Below are 18361 nucleotides of genomic sequence, written 5' to 3' on the forward strand. Positions count from 1 at the left end.
CTCCCACTCACTTCTTTGGAAATACAAGTTTCTCATAAACTTTTGTATAAACCGAAAATCTTTGATTATCTCATCAAAGCGTACATTCCAACTCCGAGATGCTTACTCCAGTCCTTAGAAGGATTGTTGGAGTTTTGCATATTTTTGTTAGCGTTCTTCAGGATTGTCAAAACCTTCTGGTTGTATCACATACAACCTTTCCTCAAGAAAACTGTTGAGGAAACAATGGTTATTTGACATTCTATCTGCAAGATTTCATAAATAATGCAGTAACTGCTAATCCAATTCCAACAGACTCTTAGCATCGCTACGAGTGAGAAAGCCTCACTGTAGTCAACTCCTTGAACTTGTCGGAAAACATCTTAACGACAAGTCGAGCTTTCTTAATGGTGATTCTTACCATCATTGTCTGTCTTCCTTTTAAATCCATCTGTACCCAATGGCCTTACGACCATCAAGTATTTCTTCCAAAGTCATGGATCCTTTCTCGGATTTTATGGCCTCGAGCCATTCGTCGGAATCCGGGCCCACCATCGCTTCTCCATAGCTCGTAGGTTCATTGTTGTCTAGCAACATGACCTCTAAGACAGGATTGCGTACCACTCTGATGTAGTATGCATCTTTGTCACCCTACGAGGTATGGTAGTGCCTTGATCCGAAACTTCATGATCACTATCATAAGCTTCTACTTCAATTGGTGTAGGCGCCACAGGAACAACTTCCTGTGCCCTGCTACACACTAGTTGAAGTGACGGTTCAATAACCTCATCAAGTCTCCACCATCCTCCCACTCAATTCTTTTGAGAGAAATTTTTCCTCGAGAAAGGACTCGTTTCTAGAAACAATTACTTTTGCTTCCGGATCTGAGATAGGAGGTATACCCAACTATTTTGGGTATCCTATGAAGTGTATTTATCCGTTTTGGGTTCGAGCTTATCACGATGAAACTTTTTCACATAAGCGTCGCAGCCCCAAACTTTTAAGAAATGACAACTTAGGTTTCTCCAAACCATAGTTCAAACGGTGTCGTCTCAACGGAATTACGTGGTGCCCTATTAAAGTGAGTGCGGTTGTCTCTAATGCCTAACCCATGAACGATAGTGGTAATTCGATAAGAGACATCATGGTATGCACCATATCCAATAGGGTGCAACTATGATGTTCGGACACACCATCACACTATGGTGTTCCAGGCGGTATTAATTGTGAAACAATTTCCACAATGTCTTAATTGCGTGCCAAAGCTCGTAACTCAGATACTCATCTCTATGATCATATCATAGACATTTTATCCTCTTGTCACGATGATCTTTAACTTCACTCTGAAATTATTTGAACCATTCAATAATTCAGACTTGTGTTTCATCAAGTAAATATACTCAACATCTACTCGAATCATCTATGAAGTAAGAACATAACGATATTCACTGCATTCCTCAGCATTCATTGGACTGCACACATCAAAATGTGTTACTTCCAACAAGTTGCTATCTTGTTCCATCTTACTGAAACCGAGGCTTTTCAGTCATCTTGCCTATGTGGTATGATTTGCATATCTCAAGTGATGCAAAATCAAGTGAGTCCAAATGATCCATCTGCATGGAGTTTCTTCATGCGTATACACCAATAGACATGGTTCGCATGTCTCAAACTTTTCAAAAATGAGTGAGTCCAAAGATCCATCAACATGGAGCTTCTTCATGCGTTTTATACCAATATGACTTACATGGCAGTGCCACAAGTGAGTGGTACTATCATTACTATCTTATATCTTTTGGCATGAAAATGTGTATCACTACGATCGAGATTCAATAAAACATTCCTTTAGGTGCAAGACCATTGAAGGTATTATTCAAATAAACAGAGTAACCATTATTCTCCTTAAATGAATAACCGTATTGCGACAGACATAATCCAATCATGTCTATGCTCAACGCAAACACCAAATGACAATTATTCAGGTTTAATACTAATCTTGATGGTAGAGGGAGCGTGCGATGTTTGATCACATCAAACTTGGAAACACTTCCAACACATATCGTCTGCTCACCTTTAGCTAGTCTCTGTTAATTTCGTAGCCTTTTATTTCGAGTTACTAACAATTAGCAACCGAACCGGTATCTAATACCCTGGTGCTACTAGGAGTACTAGTAAAGTACACATTAACATAATGTATATCCAATATACTTCTATCGACCTTGCCAGCCTTCTTATCTACCAAGTATCTAGGGTAATCCTGCTCCAGTGGCTGTTCCCCTTATTACAGAAGCACTTAGTCTCGGGTTTAGGTTCAACCTTGGGTTTCTTCACCGGAGCAGCAGCTGATTTGCCATTTCATGAAGTATCCCTTCTTGCCCTTACCCTTCTTGAAACTAGTGGTTTCACTAACCATCAACAATTGATGCTCCTTCTTGATTTCTACTTTCGCGGTGTCAAACATCGTGAATATCTCAAGGATTATCATATCTATCCCTGATATGTTATAGTTCATCACGAAGCTCTAGCAGCTTGGTGGCAATGACTTTGGAGAAACATCACTGTCTCATCTAGAAGATCAACTCCCACTCGATTCAAGTGATTGTTGCACTTAGACAATCTGAGCACAAGCTCAACGATTGAGCTTTTCTCCCTTAGTTTGCAGGCTAAGAAAATTGTCGGAGGTCTTATACCTCTTGACGTGGGCACGAGCCTGAAATCCCAATTTCAGCCCTCGAAACATCTCATATGTTCCGCGACGTTTCGAAAAACGTCTTTGGTGCCTCAACTCTAAACCGTTTAACTGAACTATCACGTAGTTATCAAAACTTGTATGTCCGATGTTCGCAACATCCACAGACGATGATTGGGGTTCAGCACACTAAGCGGTGCATTAAGGACATAAGCTTTCTACTGTCCGCATAATCGCTACTGTCAACTTTCAACTATATTTTCTCTAGGAACATATCTAAACAGTGGAACTAAAGCACGAGCTTACGACATAATTTGCAAAGATCTTTTGACTATGTTTAGGATAATTAAGTTCATCTCATGAACTCCCACTCAGATAGACATCCCTCTAGTCATCTAAGTGCTTACATGATCCGAGTCAACTAGGCCGTGTCCGATCATCATGTGAGACGAACTAGTCATCATCGATGAACATCTTCATGTTGATCGTATCTACTATACGACTCATGCTTGACCTTTCGGTCTCTTGTGTTCCGAGGCCATGTCTGTACATGCTAGGCTCGTCAAGTTAACCTAAGTGTTTCGCATGTGTAAATCTGGCTTACACCCGTTGTATGTGAACGTAAGAATCTATCACACCCGGTCATCACGTGGTGCTTCGAAACGACGAACTTTCGCAACGGTGCACAGTTAGGGGGAACACTTTCTTGAAATTTTAATGAGGGATCATCTTATTTACTACCGTCGTTCTAAGCAAATAAGATGTATAAACATGATAAACATCATATGCAATCAAATAGTGACATGATATGGCCAATATCATTTTGCTCCTTCTTGATCTCCATCTTCGGGGCTCCATGATCATCATCGTCACCGGCATGACACCATGATTTCCATCATCATGATCTCCATCATCGTGTCTTCATGAAGTTGTCTCGCCAACTATTACTTCTACTACTATGGCTACCGTTTAGCAATAAAGTAAAGTAATTACGTGGCGTTGTTTGTTGACACGCAGGTCATACAATAAATTAAGACAACTCCTATGGCTCCTGCCGGTTGTCATACTCATCGACATGCAAGTCGTGATTCCTATTACAAGAACATGATCAATCTCATACATCACATATCATTCATCACATTCTTCTTGGCCATATCACATCACATAGCATACCCTGCAAAAACAAGTTAGACGTCCTCTAATTGTTGTTTGCATGTTTTACGTGGCTGCTATGGGTTTCTAGCAAGAACATTTCTTACCTACGCAAAACCACAACGTGATATGCCAATTGCTATTTACCCTTCATAAGGACCCTTTTCATCGAATCCATTTCAACTAAAGTGGGAGAGACTGGCACCCGCAAGCCACCTTATGCACCAAGTGCATGTCAGTCGGTGGAACCTGTCTCACGTAAGTGTACGTGTAAGGTCGGTCCGGGCCGCTTCATCCCACACCCAAAGCATTCCTACGGTATCCGGGAGTTGCACAATCTCATGGTCTAAGGAAATGATACTTGACATTAGAAAAGCATTAGCATACGAACTACACGATCTTTGTGCTAGGCTTAGGATTGGGTCTTGTCCATCACATCATTCTCCTAATGATGTGATTCCGTTATCAACGACATCCAATGTCCATGGTCAGGAAACCGTAACCATCTATTGATCAACGAGCTAGTCAACTAGAAGCTTACTAGGGACATGGTGTTGTCTATGTATCCACACATGTATCTGAGTTTCCTTTCAATACAATTATAGCATGGATAATAAACGATTATCATGAACAAGGAACTATAATAATAATAACTAATTTATTATTGCCTCTAGGCATATTTCCAACAGCTTGAATCTTTCGGTGAAGCCATCATCTTAAAGATCAGCTTTAGCACTGAGCAATGTCAGACTCTTCCAAGACCTCCGACAGGTTTCATGAGTGAAAGAACATGCGGTGCCCCCAAGTTTTGTTTTGGTAATTGATGAAAATCTCTATGGACTAATGGTTTCCTTGAGTTATTTTTGAAGGTTTTGTCCATATGCTTTTCTTGAAGTCCATGTGTTGGTTTCAAGGAGTTTATGAGTTGACCAAGGTGCTATGAAGGAATTGTCCAAAGATTGGTCATGTGAGTGTTGAGCTTATTACAAGCATGTATTGAAGAAGAAGATCGTGTGATCATTCATGATTACCTTCAAGACATCATCCAAATGAAGAGAGTTGGAAAGATTCAAGGTTGATCAAGACTAAGTCAAGAGTGAATCAAGTTGATCAACTCACAAAGCGTAGAAGATGTACCGAAAGGGATCAAGTGATCCCATGGTATGGTAAGCATTGTCCGTTCCACTTTGTGTACTAACCCATGGTCTATGTGAGAGTTCTATGTGGGGTTAGGTACGTGTCCATGGGGTTGCGTCAAGAGGAAGATATTATACAACCCATGGAAAGGATGACATCAAGTGGTGATCGTCATCATGATTGCCATGTGCAAGTTCAAGTGGAGCATCACGAAGAGATCAAGTGCTTGAATCTTGCCATCTTTTGTGGTGTCAATGGTCTTGTGAAGATGTGCCGAAGAGAGGCTCGCCCATAGTGGACTATGGGGGAGCAATCATCTAGTCTTCATCGAGCCAACGCAATCAAGAAAGGTGGTCCAACTTGAGGGAGTCAAGATCGTCATCATCTAGCTCAAGTGGACCATGTGCAAGGCAAAGGTTTGCCCTTGATAGGTTTTCTATTTTACCGGTCTCGTGGGGGTAGTTGGGAGACCGGGTTATAGGATCGTTTGTCGTACTATCAAGGGGGGATCTCAAGTTGGTAGCTTGATCGTATCGTTAGTAGAGAGCTCAAACCATTGTATCCTTGCATCATGTTTCTTGGTTCTTGTTTGGTTCTCTTTGTGAGACTTAGAGCTTATGGTCATCTTGATGACAAGCTTGAGTTCATCGAAAACGGAGTTCGCATGCGTCTTCTATGATGTTTTCGGTGTTGGAGGTTTTACCGGTCTTATCCGAGGAAGAGTTCTCACCATTTTCTTATGGGCTTTTTCTAATTTGCTTATTCTTGATATTTCTATCAAGATTGTGTTAGCCCTTGTCGTTAGCTTTCCAACAAACTTGGTTTCATTGAATTCGGAGTCCGTTTGCAAAAGTTGTGGCAGTTTTGGTGTTCTAAAAAGGTTGCAGCGGTACTACCGCGAATTGGAGCAGATGTAATTTTTTACTACCACTCCAGAGCGGTACTACCGCGGCTCCTACAGCGGTAGTACCGCTCCGGACCAAAAACTCGTCCCAAGTCCTGCGGTGGTAGACACATATGTATTTTTTTAGTACCGCTCGCAAGCAGTAGTACCGCTACCCTTTGCGGTAGTACCGTGATCCCTAGCGGTAGTACCGTGAGAACGAGCGGTAGTACCGCTCTGGCAGTTCTACTAGCCTTTTGCCTTCTCGCTGTTGTTTTTCAAAGGGATTCTTCCGCCCTAGCGGTAGTACCGCTCCTTGGAGCGGTAGTACCGCTCTGTGCGGGCTGTGAGGATAACGGTTGGATTTTTTCCTCACCTATAAAAGGGGGTCTTCTTCCCCAATGGTCCTTATCCTTCGAGCTCGTGTTCTTCCCCCATTGTTGACCTTCTTCGAGCTTGCTAACTCTCAATCCATCCATGGATTCTTGCTAGTTTTTGAGGGAAAAGAGAGAGGAGATCTAGATCCACATTTCCACCAATCACTTTCTCCTCTATGTGAGGGGAACCCATTGGATCTAGATCTTGGAGTTCTTGGTGTTCTCCTTATTGTTCTTCCTCTCATCTTCCTCCCTAGCATTAGTTACTTCGGTGGGATTTGAGATAGAAGGACTTGGGCACTCCGTGTGCCCTTGCCATTGCATTTGGTGCATCGGTTTGAGTTCTCCACGTGATACGTGGAAGTTATAAGTTGAGAAGCTTATTACTCTTGGGTGCTTGGTACCCTTGAGCTTGTTACTCTTGGGTGTTTGGACACCCTAGAGCTTGTTCCTCTTGGGTGCCTTGGCGCCCTAGACGGTTGGTGTTGTTCGGAGCTCAATCATTGTGGTGTAAAGCTCCAGGCAAGCGTCGGGGTCTCCAATTAGGTTGTGGAGATCGCCCTGAGCAATTTGACGGGTACCGGTGACCGCCCCAAGGGTTGCCAAACTGTATGGGTTCGGTGACCGCCCCCAAGGGTCGCTATTTGTACGGGTTCGGTGACCGCCCTCAAGGGTCCCTTAGTGGAATCACGACATCTTGCATTGTGCGAGGGCGTGAGGAGATTACGGTGGCCCTAGTGGCTTCTTGGGGAGCATTGTGCCTCCACACCTATCCAAAATGGAGATTAGCATCTGCAAGGGTGTGAACTTCGGGATACATCATCGTCTCCGCGTGCCTCGGTTATCTCTTACCCGAGCCCTTTACTTATGCACTTTACTTTGTGATAGCCATATTGTTCTTTGTCATATATCTTGCTATCACATAGTTGCTTATCTTGCTTAGCATAAGTTGTTGGTGCACATAGGTGAGCCTAGTTGGTTTAGGTTTTGTGCTTGACAAATTAACCGCTAGGTTTATTCTGCATTTGTTCAAGCCTAAACCATAACTAATTTAAAGCGCCTATTCACCCCCCCTCTAGGCGACATCCTCGATCTTTCAATTGGTATCAGAGCCTCGTCTCTCTTTGTTAGGCTTAACCGCCTAGAGAGTAAAGATGTCGACTAGGGGATTAGGATTCTCTGACACTCTTAGTTTCGATGGCACAAATTTTGATGTTTGGGTAATTCGCATGCTTAATCTCTTTAGGGTCATGGACCCAAATTTAGAGCGAATTGTAGATATGGATTTTTCTCCTCCAAAGGATCCCCAAAGATTATCTTTAGAGTATGAGAAAAACTCTTATCTCAATGCTCAAGCTTCTAATGTGCTTTTCGATGCTTTGAGCAATGTAGTTATATTTCAACTCATGCCGTTCCGGGATGCTCATGAGTTGTGGACGAAGCTTCAAGATAAATATGGTGTGTCCAAGATTTGTGGGGATGATTGTTCTCCCTCCACCTCCGGTCATATAGTCTTCTCAACTTCTTCTACTACACCTACGTGTTGTTTGCCACAAGGTAATGATATGGTGAGTAGTGTTGGGCATGGCAATGGTGATAGTATGCTTATTGTGGATGATCCTTCATCACTATATTATTGCAATGCTCCTTCTTTGGGCTTTAACACTTCAAGCACTCCAAATGTTTCACATGCTTGTGTTTATAGTCCTTGCATATCATGTAGAAATTGCTTGACTAAACCTCATGATGATATGCTTGCTATGTCTTGTTGCCATGATAAAAATGCATCTATTTCCTCGAATTGTTGTGCCAACAATGTAGAGGAAACCCAACACTCCATGGAACAAGATGTGGTCTTTTATGGTGCTTCAAGGGATCCTACATCATCATCTATTTCATTTTGCCTTATAGCCAAGGCCTCAAAGGTATCTCCCACTTTCAATCCCAATATATCTTGTGATGATATTGATGCTGGCAAGAATGATGATGATGTTGATTATGATGAAGAGAATGATAATGTTGCCTCCTTAAAAATTAAGGGGGGAATGGTTTTTAAAGCTATTCATAAAAATAAAATTGCTCGTTCCAACTTCATGGAAATTATGTCCATTGCCATTGAGGGCAAGAAATATATTGAGGAGTTGGAATCTCATCTCGAGGAGCATGAGGTCACCATTGAGAAAATGGAAGGTCATGAGCATGATTACGCTGATGAGATTGCGGACCTCTCTCAAGCTCTTGAACTTGAACAAACCACCAAGGAATCTATTGAGGAGACTTTTGCTCTAGAATTATCTAGAGTGAGGGAGGTGGCCAATGATTTTGAAACTAAAAATGAGGAGCTTGAAGTTGCGCATGCTAAACTCCTTGAGGACTTTGAGCACCTCGAAAATGGCTCAAGGGTCATTAAGAGTGAGCTCATCAAACTCACCGAGTCTCATGCTCAACTTAAAGCTTCATATTCAAAAGAGCTTTTCAAGTTGTCTTCTCCTCTTGTTGCTAATGATGATGCTTGTGCTACTAACTCTATCTCTTGTGAAGCATCCATATTGAAGGAGAATGTTGAGCTACGGGCTCAACTTGAGTTGCTATCTAGCAAATATGGGAAATTGGAAGAAAGTCATGAAAAGCTCTCAAACTCTCATGATGATCTTCTAGTATCCCATAATGTGCTAAAGATAGCTCATGAAGCCATGCTTGGTAAGGTAACATCTAGTGAGCCTCATGTGGATACTAGCACTACATCTAGTCAAAGTGCTATATTGCCATGTGCTAGTCCTTGTAATTCATCTACTCACAATGTTGGTACATCTTGTGATGAATTGCTTTCCTTGCCTTGTTTCTCTAATGGTGAAGCTTATACTTCCTTTAGTACTTGTGTTGAGACTAACCATGTAGAGGAAATCAAAGAGCTCAAGGCCCAAGTCACTTCTTTGAAGAAAGACTTGGAAAAGTGTCATGAAGGGAAGGCCACACTCAACAATATCTTGAGTGTGCAAAAATCCCCCAATGACAAAGGTGGACTTGGATTCAACTCCAATAAGAAGAAGAAGTCTAAGAGAAACAACAATAAGGGCCAAAAACAAGTCAAGAGTTCGTCCAAGATTATTTGCTTCAAGTGCAAAATTGAAGGGCATCATGTTAGATCTTGCCCATTGAAGAAGAAGGCCTTTAGTGACAAGCAACAAGGGAAGAGGCTACAAGTGCATTCTCATGCTCAACCTCAAGTTGAAGAAAGGCCTCTTCCCAAGAAGACTCAAGCTAGTGCTTCTCAAGTTGAGAAATCAAGTGAGAAGAAAGTGAAGAGTAGACGTTGCTACCTATGTCGTGGGAAAGGTCACCTCGCTTCTTCATGCACTAGTGGTAACTTATCCAACCCAATTATTATTGATGATGTCTATTCTCTTGGGAAGGATAAGGTTGGCAATGTGGTTGCCAAGTTTGTTGGTACTCAAAGTGGTTTGAAGCAAAGAACCATTTGGGTAGCCAAGCCTATTGTGACTAACCTCTTAGGACCCAACTTGGTTGGGGACCAACTAGCTCAAACTTGATCAATAGGTGTTGTTGGAGGGCATTGGAGACTTGGCTACATTATGAAGAATTAAGGGGACTTCATCATTCATATTGTCTCAAGCCAAGTCATTCGGATTATCAAGTTTCTATCTTATATCCAGTGTTCCCCCTTGCGGTAACTCGTGCTTAAATTGTTTACATTGAAAGTTACTTCCCCCTTAGCGTGTTGTGGTTTTGTACCTTGCATGTGCGTGTATATGTTATGCTTCCAATTTGCTTATCTTGAGAAATCAAGTATGTGCATGTTGGTTCGCACATCATGTACGTGTGTGTAGTGTGTTGAGCCTTTGTTCATCTTGTTTATATCTTAGTTGGATCTTGTGAGAGATTAATGGAACATCCCATTTTGGGGGAGTGATGTGCTTTGTGCACCTCACAATCCTAAAAATGTGTGTACATGAGGAATACCATCTAGTATTGATATTACAAGATTATCTAGTCTCTATGTGGTATGTCTTCTCATGAGAAATTCAAATTCTATTTGGTCCATTAATTATCTCTTGTTGGTTCTCTTTTGCATCTTGTTAATTTTTTCATTGGTATCACATAATGGGGGAGTAATATGCTATGTGTATATTACAAGCCTATAAAATGTGTACATTCGAGATATTGTCACATAGAATTGTTTTGTAAATTATATTGTTCCTAGGTGGCATGTTAGCTCTACAAGTTGCAATTTGCTTGTGTTTGGTGTGAAGATGATGTCAGATATCCTTGCTATCTACCACCGGGAATAATTTCCAAATACTTCTTGTCTTTTGACAATTGGTACTCACTTATGTGTGGTAGAAATTATTGATCACGTTGGCGTTTGCTTTTTATTTGCCTTATCACTTGCCAAGTTTGTGTCAACTCCCATTGCCTTTCGTGCCACTTGAGGATCTTGTTGTTTTCTTGGTCTTGTCTAGTGTTTTCCTTGATATAGTGAACGTGGTGATCCTACCTTGTGCATTTTGTATTCAAATGTAAATTCTCTATAATGCACAACTCATGGGGGAGCTATCCTATTTTCTATAAAACACTAAACTTGTGATCCATTTTAAGTGTGTGTTGGTGGACGACAAGCCGTTTCTTTTTGGTACTTGTGCCATCATGAAACTTTGTAGAGAGCTTGGTTTGTTTGGAACCATCCTCTCTTTTGGGAGTTTGATATCATTTGGTGGGTCCAATGGATATCTCATTCCTTGATGTATCTTTTAATGATATCTTCCAAGTGATGATTTCTCCATTTGGTATTCTTTTCACTTGGTATTTTCTTGTATTTTGGTATCGGTTCTTGAAAGTCTTGAGCATGCATATTAACTTCATGTAGTTTCCTTTGCATGCTTTCTCTCTTTGACCCAATATATAAGGGAAACTCCACCAAGTCTCAAATTGGATGAGATGTGCATGAATTTCATTTCCATATCTATATGCACATATTTATGTGGAGTTTGTCCTATGTATTGTTGGTGTTTCTAACTCTTTGGTCCCAATGAGTTTGGGTACCATTTTGTTTGTGTTGTTGTTCTAGGAACAATTGGAGATGCATTGGATACTCGGCTCATTCAAAAGGAAGGTGGTGTCATCACGTGCTTATTGGAGTCAAGCTAGGATGATCAACGAACTACTTTCTACCTTCAATTGGTACCTAATACATCCTTCCAATGCTATCTCGGTAACAAGTATCATCATCTACTACATGCACACATTATTGCATCAATCGTGTGTAGATTGTATCATGGCATGTTATTCTTTCTTTCTTGTGATACTTGTTTCCTTTCTCAAAGCATCCCAACAATGATCTCTTGTTGCTAGTTGATGTCTACGACACAACCTTCTTCTTGTAGACGTTGTTGGGCCTGCAAGTGCACAGGTTTGTAGGACAGTAGCAAATTTCCCTCAAGTGGATGACCTAAGATTTATCAATCCGTAGGAGGCGTAGGATGAAGATGGTCTCTCAAACAACCCTACAACCAAATAACAAAGAGTCTCTTGTGTCCCCAACACACCCAATACAATGGTAAATTGTATAGGTGCACTAGTTTGGCGAAAAGATGAAGATACAAGTGCAAAATAGATAGTAGATATAGGTTTTTGTAATCTGAAATAATAAAAACAGCAAGGTAACTAGCAATAAAAGTGAGCGTAAACGGTATTGCAATGATAGGAAACAAGGCCTAAGGTTCATACTTTCACTAGTGCAAGTTCTCTCAACAATAATAACATAGATAGATCATATAACAAGCCCCCAACATGCAACAAAGAGTCACTCCAAAGACACTAATAGCGGAGAACGAACGAAGAGATTATGGTAGGGTACAAAACCACCTCAAAGTTATTCTTTCGGATCAATCTATTCAAGAGTTCATACTAGAATAACACCTTAAGACACAAATCAACCAAAACCCTAATGTCACCTAGATACTCCATTGTCACCTCAAGTATCCGTGGGCATGATTATACGATATGCATCACACAATCTCAGATTCATCTATTCAACCAACACAAAGTACTTCAAAGAGTGCCCCAAAGTCTCTACCGAAGAGTCAAGAATGTGTGCCAACCCCTATGCATAGGTTCATGGGCAGAACCCGCAAGTTGGTCACCAAAACATACATCAAGAGGCACACGATATCCCATTGTCACCACATATAAGCACGACAAGACATACATCAAGTGTTCTCATAAAAGACTCAATCCGATAAGATAACTTCAAAGGGGAAAACTCAATTCATCACAAGAGAGTAGAGGGGGAGAAACATCATAAGATCCAACTACAATATCAAAGCTCGGGATACATCAAGATCGTGCCATAGAGGGAACACGAGAGAGAACACGAGAGAGAGAGAGATCAAACACATAGCTACTGGTACATACCCTCAGCCCCGAGGGTGAGCTACTCCCTCCTCGTCATGGAGAGCGCCGGGATGATGAAGATGGCCACCGGTGAAGGATCCCCCTCCGGTAGGGTGCCGGGAAGGGCTCCCGAGAGGTTTTTGGTGGCTACCGAGGCTTGCAGCGGCGGAACTCCCGATCTATCTTCTCCGTGGATGTTTTTAGGGTACATGGGACTATATAGGCGAAAGAAGTCAGCCGGGAGGTGCTCGAGGGGCCCACAAGACAGGGGGCGCGCCCTCCTATCTCGTGGAGTCCTCGAGTATCTTCTGACTTGAACTCCACGTCTCCAGGATGATATTCTTCCAAAAAATCATGATGTCGAAGGTTTCATTCCATTTGGACTCCGTTTGATATTCCTTTTCTTCGAAATACTGAAACAGGCAATAAAACAGCAATATGGGCTGGGCCTCCGGTTAATAGTTTAGTCCCAAAAGTAATATAAAAGTGTATAATAAAGCCCATAATCATTCAAAACAGATAATATAATAGCATGGAACAATCAAAAATTATAGATACGTTGCAGACATATCAAGCATCCCCAAGCTTAATTCCTGCTCGTCCTCGAGTAGGTAAATGATAAAATCAGATTTGATGTGGAATGCTACCTAGCATGATTCTCAAAGTAATTTTCTTTATTGTGGCATGAATGTTCAGATCCAAATGATTCAAAATAAAATTTCATATTGATAAAAGAAATACTAACACTTCAAGCATACTAATCAAAGTAATCATGTCTTCTCAAAATAACATGGCCAAAGAAAGCTTATCCCTACAAAATCATATAGTTAGGCCATGCTTCATTTTCATTACACAAAATACTCCCATCATGTACAACCCCGATGATGAGTCGAGCAATTGTTTCATACTTTTTAACGCGCTTCAGCTTTTTCAACTCTTACGCAATACATGAGCGCAAGCCATGGACATAGCACTATGGTGGTATAAGGTGGTGGTTGTGAGGACAAAAAGTGGGAGAAGATAGTCTCACATCAACTAGGCGTATCAACGGGCTATGCAGATGCCCATCAATAGATATCAATGTGAGCGAGTAGGGATTGCCATGCAATGGATGCAGTAGAGCTATAAATATATGAAAGCTCAACAAAAGAAACTAAGTGGGTGTGGATCCAACTTGCTTGCTCACGAAGACCTAGGGCATTTTGAGGAAGCCCATCATTGGAATATACAAGCCAAGTTCTATAATGAAAAATTCCCACTAGTATATGAAAGTGACAACGTATGAGACTCTCTATTATGAAGATCATGGTGCTACTTTGAAGCACAAGTGTGGAAAAAGAGATAGTAGCAATTGTCCCTTCTCTCTTTTTCTCTCATTTTTTTCTTTTCCTTTTTTTCTTTCTTTCATTTTTTTTATTTTTCTCTTTTTTCTTTCTTTTTGATGGGCTTCTTTGGCCTCTTTTATTTTTATAAAGTCCAAAGTCTCATCCCGACTTGTGGGGGAATCATAGTCTTCATCATTCTTTCCTCACTGAGACAATGCTCTAATAATGAAGATCATCACACTTTTATGGATTTACAACTCAAAGCTAGAACAAGATATGACTCTATATGAATGCCTCCGGCGGTGTACCGGGATATGCAATGAATCAAGAGCGACATGTATGAAAATTATGAAGGTGGCCTTGCCACAAATATGATGTCAACTACATGATCATGCAAAGAGCAATATGACAATGATGATACGTGTCATAATAAACGGAATGGTGGAAAGTTGCATGGCAATATATCTCGAAATGGCTATGGAAATGCCATAATAGGTAGGTATGGTGGCTGTTTTGAGGAAGGTAAATAATGGGTTCAATACCGGTGAAAGTTGCGCGGTAATAAGAGAGGCTAGCAAAGTGGAAGGGTGAGTGTGCGTATATCCATGGACTCACATTAGTCATAAAGAACTCATATACTTATTGCAAAAGTCTACTTAGCCCTCGAAGCAAAGTACTACTACGCATGCCCCAAGAGGGATAGATTGGTAGGAAAAGACCATCGCTCGTCCCCGACTGCCACTCATAAGGAAGACAATCAAAAGAGCACCTCATGCAACAAAATTGTCACACAACTTTTATCATACATGCATGCTACGGGACTTGCCAACTTCAACAAAAGTATTTCTCAATTTCATATTTATCCACTAGCATGACCCTAACATTACTACCTTTATATCTCAAAACAATTATCAAGCATCAAGTTGATCATAGCATCCAATTCACTTCCTATGATAGTTTTCATACAAATTACCATCCTGTTTAAGACTCTCAAAATAATATAAGTGAAGCATGAGAGACTAACAATTTCTTCAAAATATAACCACCGCCATGCTCTAAAAGATATAAGTGAAGCACTAGAGCAAACGACAAACTACTCCGAAAGATATAAGTGAAGATCAATGAGTAGCTAAATAATTATGCAACTATGCAAAGACTCTCTCTCATTAAAGAATTTCAGATCTTGGTATTGTATTCAACCAGCAAGCAAAACAAAATAAAATGACATTGCAAGGATAGCACAACTCATGTGAAGAAGCAAAAACTTAGGTTCAACCGATACTAACCGATAGTTGTTGAAGAAGAAAGGTGGGATTCCTACCGGGGCATCCCCAAGCTTAGATGCTTGAGACTTCTTGGAATATTATCTTGGGGTGCCTTGGGCATCCCCAAGCTTGAGCTTTTGTGTCTCCTTAATTCCTTTCATATCATGGTTTCTCTTCTTTTTATCAAAAGCTTCATTCACAACAAACTCAACAAGAACTCGTGAGATAGGTTAGTATAAACCAATGCAAAACCATATCATCTTCTACTGTAACAAATCACTAAAATTATTATTCAACATTGAATACTAAATGCCTCTGCATATTTAATACTCCTATCCTCAAATAGAATCATTAAACAAGCAAACATATGCAAACAATGCAACCATAACAGCAATCTGTCAAAACAGTACAGTCTGTAAAGAATGCAAGAGTAACAATACTTCCCTGAATCCTAAAATTATGAAATAAAATTCCAACTGTAATAAATTAATCAGAGCTTAATATGCAAAAAGATTCAATGTTAGACCATTCTCTGACTTTTCTAGGGAATTTTTGCAACAACGGTAAACTTTCTGTTTTCAAACAGGAACATGTATACTAGCAGAATAAGCATGGTAAAGGCTATCCTTGACCTTTTTTATTGAAACTAAAGGTGAAAAACATTATTATAACTAACAGCAAGCAAACACTAACAAAATAAAATGACGCTCCAAGCAAAACACATATCATGTGGTGAATAAAAATATAGCTCCAAGTAAAGTTACCGATGAACGAAGACGAAAGACGGGATGCATTCCGGGGCATCCCCAAGCTTAGGCTATTGGTTGTCCTTGAATATTACCTTGGGGTGCCTTGGTCATCCCCAAGCTTAGGCTCTTGACACTCCTTATTCCATAGTCCATCAAATCTTTACCCAAAACTTGAAAACTCCAACCACACAAAACTCAAAACAAAACTCGTAAGCTCCGTTAGTATAAGAAAATAAAATCACTACTTAGGTACTGTAATGAACTCATTCTTTATTCATATTGGTGTAATATCTACTGTATTCTAACTTATCTATGGTTCAACCCTCCGATACTACTCATAGATTCATCAAAATAAGCAAACAACACATAGAAAACAGAATCTGTCAAAAACAGAACAGTCTGTAGTAATCTATATCAAACGTATACTTCTTGAACCCCAAAAATTCTGAAATAAATTGCTGGACCTGAGTAATTTGTCTATTAATCATCTTCAAAAAGAATCAACCTATAATCACTCTCCAGTAAAAAATGGAAGCTATTCTCGTGAGCGTTAAAGTTTCTGTTTTTCACAGCAAGATCATATAAACTTCACCCAAGTCTTCCCAAAGGTTCTACTTGGCACTTTATTGAAACAAAAGCTATAAAACATGATTAATACAGTAGCATAATCATGTGGACACACAAAAACAGTAAGGATAAATATTGGGTTGTCTCCCAACAAGCGCTTTTCTTTAATGCCTTTCTAGCTAGGCATGATGATGGCAATGATGCTCACATAAAAGATAAGAATTGAAACATAACGAGAGCATCATGAAGCATATGACTAGCACATTTAAGCCTAACCCACTTCCTATCCATAGGGATTTTGTGAGCAAACAACTTATGGAAACAATAATCAACAAGCATAGGAAGGTAAAACAAGCATAAGTTCAAAATTTTCAGCACATAGAGAGGAAACTTGACATTATTGCAATTCCTACAAGTGTATGTTCCTCCCTCATAATAAATTTCAGTAGCATCATGAATGAATTCAAATATATAACCAGCACCTAAAGCATTCTTTTCATGATCTACGAGCATAGAAAATTTACTACTCTCCACATAAGCAAAATTCTTCTCATTTGGAATAGTAGGAGTATCATAAGAGACTTGAACACTAAAATCATGATGACAAGTTTCATGGTTATCATTATTCTTAATAGAATACAAGTCATCACAATAATCATCATAGATATCAACTTTGTTCTCATAATCAATTGGAACCTCTTCCGAAATAGTGGAACCATCACTAAATAAAGTTGACACTCTTCCAAACCCACTTTCATCAATATAATCATCATAAATAGGAGGCATGCTTTCATCATAATAAATCTTCTCATCAAAACTTGGGGGACTAAAAATATCATCTTCATCAAACATAGCTTCCCCAAGCTTGTGGCTTTGCATATCATTAGCATCATAGATATTCAAGGAATTCATACTAACAACATTGCAATCATGCTCATCATTCAAAGATTTAGTATACCAAGCATTTTAATGCATTCTTCTTCTAGCACTTGAGCCCAATTTTCCTTTCCATCATTCTCACGAAAGATATTAAAAAGACGAAGCATATGGGACAAACTCAACTCCATTTTTTGGTAGTTTTGTTTTATAAACTAAACTAGTGATAAAACAAGAAACAAAAAGATTCGATTGCAAGATCTAAAGATATACCTTCAAGCACTCACCTCCCCGGCAACGGCGCCAGAAAAGAGCTTGATGTCTACTACACAACCTTCTTCTTGTAGACGTTGTTGGGCCTGCAAGTGCACAGGTTTGTAGGATAGTAGCAAATTTCCCTCAAGTGGATGACCTAAGGTTTATCAATCCGTAGGAGGCGTAGGATGAAGATGGTCTCTCTCAAACAACCCTGCAACCAAATAACAAAGAGTCTCTTGTGTCCCCAACACACCCAATACAATGGTAAATTGTATAGGTGCACTAGTTCGGCGAAGAGATGAAGATACAAGTGCAAAATAGATAGTAGATATAGGTTTTTGTAATCTGAAATAATAAAAACAGCAAGGTAACTAGCGATAAAAGTGAGCATAAACAGTATTGCAATGATAGGAAACAAGGCCTAGGGTTCATACTTTCACTAGTGCAAGTTCTCTCAACAATAATAACATAGATAGATCATATAACAAGCCCTCAACATGCAACAAAGAGTCACTCCAAAGACACTAGTAGCAGAGAATGGACGAAGAGATTATGGTAGGGTACAAAACCACCTCAAAGTTATTCTTTCGGATCAATCTATTCAAGAGTTCGTACTAGAATAACACCTTAAGACACAAATCAACCAAAACCCTAATGTCACCTAGATACTCCATTGTCACCTCAAGTATCCGT

This window comes from Triticum dicoccoides, chromosome 5B (assembly GCF_002162155.2).
Source record: "Triticum dicoccoides isolate Atlit2015 ecotype Zavitan chromosome 5B, WEW_v2.0, whole genome shotgun sequence".
In the NCBI taxonomy this organism is placed as follows: Eukaryota; Viridiplantae; Streptophyta; class Magnoliopsida; order Poales; family Poaceae; genus Triticum; species Triticum dicoccoides.